The following is a 3,773-nucleotide window of genomic DNA, read 5'->3' on the forward strand; positions in this document are numbered from 1 at the left end:
ACAAACTTCACCTTTAGCATCACTTCTGCGAAACCAAAAGGAATTCTGTCAGTACCCAGCCTAGTGCACTGCAGGATCAAGAGAAGGTAGACAAGCTTAAGAATTCTGCCATAAGACGGGATCCCTGGGTGGCGCAGTGGTTTGGCGCCTGCCTTTGGCCCAGGGCGCGATCCTGGAGACCCGGGATCGAATCCCACGTCAGGCTCCCGGTGCATGGAGCCTGCTTCTCCCTCTGCCTGTGTCTCTGCCTCTCTCTCTCTCTCTCTGTGACTATCATAAATAAATAAAAAAATTTAAAAAAAAAAAAAGAATTCTGCCATAAGAGGGAGTAAGAAGTATGGAGCAAACACATCCACGGAAGATCTGAGAAAGCCTAAGAGTTCCCAGCAGGGCTGACAGAAGGTATTTCTCTCCCGAAAATAGTATAGACTACCGGAGGTGACCTACTTGATGTGAAGACAGTCGGGCAGGAGCTCAAGGAACATGAAAAGCCAGGAAATATGACACCATAAAAGGATCAAAATATATTCTAATAACCCACCCCAGAGACATGGAAATCTGCAATTTGCCTGAGAAAAAATTCAAAATAACTCTTTTAAAGGACCTCAATGAGGGATGCCTGGGTAGCTCAGCAATTGAGCATCTGCTTTCGGTTCAGGGTGTGATCCCAGGGTCCTGGGATCGAGTCCCACATCAGGCTCCATGTGGAGAGTCTGCTTCTCCTTCTGCCTATGTCTCTGCCTCTCTCTGTGTGTCTCTCATGAATAAATAAATAAAATCTTTTTTTAAAAAATTAAGATAAAATAAAGGATCTGAATGAGCTACAAGAAAACATAGGAAGACAATTGGACAAATCTGCGAACAATTAAGAAGTTTAACAAAGAGTCATTTTTTTTAAAAAGAGTTTGGAAAAGGATAAAATAAACAAAATGGAAATTGCAAAAAAGAGCATAAATGGCCTAATGGATTATGCAAAAGAAAGAATCTATGAATCAGAAGACAGGAACTTTGAAAATCTTCAGTCAGAAGAAAACAAAGCAAAAAGAATGAAAACAAGTAAAGAAAGCCTACATGATCTATGGGATACCATCAAGAGAAACAATCTACAAATTATTGAAGTCTTAGAAAGAAAAAAAAGAGAGAAGACACAAAAAAATTATTTCAAGAGATAATGACTGAAAACTTCCCAAATCTTGGAGGAGATTTGGAAATCCAAGTTCATGAAGCTCATATGTGCACAACAAAATCAATGTAAAGAAATCTCCAAGACACATTATAATAAAACTGTCAAAAATAAAAGACAGAGAGTCTTAAAAGCAGCAAGAGAAAAGAAACTTGTAACCTACAAGGGAACTCCTATGAGGCTAATAGTGAATTTCTCAGCAGAAACCTTAGAGGCCAGGAGAGTGGGATGGTATATTAAAGTGCTGAAAGAAAAAAATGCCAACCAAAAATACCCTATCTGGGAAAGCTGTTCTTCAAAAAATGAGGGAGCGTTAAAGACTTTCCCAGACAAAAGCTAAGGGAATTCATCACCACTAGACCTGCCTTACAAGAAATGCTGAATAGTTCTTTAAGCTGAAATGAAAAAACACCAATTAGTAATATGAAAATATACAACACACTGGTAAAAGTATATAGTCAAACTCAGAATATGCTAATACTGGAACATGGTGGTGTGGTAACCACTTAATCATAGTATACAGGTTCAATGATGAGAATATTAAAAATATCTACAACTACAATAATTTGTTAATGAATACACAATATAAAAAGAGGTAAATTGTGACATCAAAAACACAAAATGGAGGAGAAACAAAAGAACAGAGTTTTTGTATATAATTGAAGTTAAGTCATCATCAGAATAAAACATAGTATTACTTTTATGTGTATTTTATGTGAACCTCATTGTAACTACATGGCAAAAAAAACTAGAGTAGATTCACAAATGATAAACAAAGGGGATCAAAGCATACCACTACCAAAAATCATCAATTCACAAAGGAAAATAGCAAGAGAGAAAGAAAGGAAGAGGGGACTACAAAACAGCCTGAAAACAGTAAGATGGCATTAGTAAGTCCTTCCTCTCAATAGTTACTCTAAATGTAAATGGATTAAATTCTCCATTCATAGACCCCAGCCAGGTGGATAGAAAAAATAAGACCCAACTAAATGCTGCCTATTAAGACTCATATCAACTTTAAGGATACATACACATAGGCTCAAAATGAAAGAATGAAAAAAGATACTCCACAGAAATGGAAACCAAAAAAGAAGAGGAGTAGATATACTTATTTACATTGAAACAGATTTTAACTCAAAAGCCATAATAAGAGACAAAGAAAGTTATAATATAATAATAATGAGAAAGGGGTCAATTCACCAAGAGGAAATAACAATTATAAATACACATATACCCAATGTCAGACCACCTAAATATATTAAGCAAATATTAACAGATCTGAAGGAAGAAACAGACAATAATACAATAATAGTAGAGGAGTTCAGTATCCCTTTCAACTATTGGATAGATGATCCGGACAGAAAATCAATAGAGAAGCACTACACTTAAGCCACACTTTAGACCAGATGAACCTAATAGACATATATAGAACGTTCCATCCTACAACATAGATACACATTCTTCTCAAGTGCACATGGAACATTCTCCAGGATAAATTACTGATAGGTCACAAAATAAGTATTAGCAAAGGAAGACTGAAATCCTAGCAAGTATCTTTTCTAACCATAATAGTATGAAATTCGAAATCAATTACAGGAGGAAATCTGGAAAATACATGGAGATGTGGAAATTAAACAGTACACTCCAGAACAACCAATGAGTTTAAAGTCAAAAAGTAAATTTTAAAAATCTTAAAACAAATAAAAATGGAAATACAACATTCCAAGAATTATAGTGCAGCAGCAGTAGTTCTGAGAAGTTTATAATGATAGATGCCTAAATTAAGAAAAAACAAAGATCTCAAATTAACAACCTAAATTTCACCTCAAAATTAGAAGGAGAATAAACTAATCCACAGTTAGCAGGAGGGAAATAATGAGCAGAGCAGAAGTGAATGAAGTAGAGAACAGAAGTCAATAGAAAAGAACAACAAAACTAAAAACTAGTTTTTTAAGGAGTTTTTTTTAATTTGACAAGCAGACTAAGAAAAAAGAAGACTCAAATAAATAAGATCAGAAATAAAAGATGAGGTCTCTTGCTGCAGCAACGCGAGTGGAAGCAGCAGGCGCTGGGCTCGCAGCAGAACTCCTTGGATGGCTTGAAGAAAATGGCAGACAAGCCAGACATAGGGGAAATCGCCAGCTTCATAAGGCCAAGCTAAAGAAAACGGAGGGAGATGCAGGAGAAGAAGACCCTGCCGACCAAAGAGACCATTGAGCAGGAGAAGCGGAGTGACATTTCCTAGAACCTAGAGGATTCCCCACCCGCGTCATCCTCGAGACACCCCAGTGGTGATGTGGAGGAAGAAGAGCCACCTGCAGGATGGACACGAGCCACAGGCCGCACCGTGAACCCAGGCACTCCGTGCCAATGCCACTGGCCTTGCGGGTCTCTGAGGGGACACCCCCCCCCCATTAGACTGATAAATCTCCAATTTGTCCTGGAATATTATAGCAAATTATTTGTATGATTAATGAAAATAAAACACACCTTGTGGCAAAAAAAAAAAAGATGAGACATTACAATTGAAACCACAAAAATACAAAGGATCATAAGAGACTACTATAAACAATTATACAACAAATTGGGT

At 37.1% G+C, this 3,773-nt stretch overlaps 1 pseudogene; it reads left to right on the top strand.

The window, feature by feature from the left end:
* Nucleotides 1–3,290: 3,290 nt before the first annotated feature.
* LOC121479733 lies at nucleotides 3,291–3,428 on the top strand (annotated as a pseudogene).
* Nucleotides 3,429–3,773: the final 345 nt, after the last annotated feature.

The sequence above is a fragment of the Vulpes lagopus genome, chromosome 21 (assembly GCF_018345385.1).
Source record: "Vulpes lagopus strain Blue_001 chromosome 21, ASM1834538v1, whole genome shotgun sequence".
NCBI classification, from domain to species: domain Eukaryota; kingdom Metazoa; phylum Chordata; class Mammalia; order Carnivora; family Canidae; genus Vulpes; species Vulpes lagopus.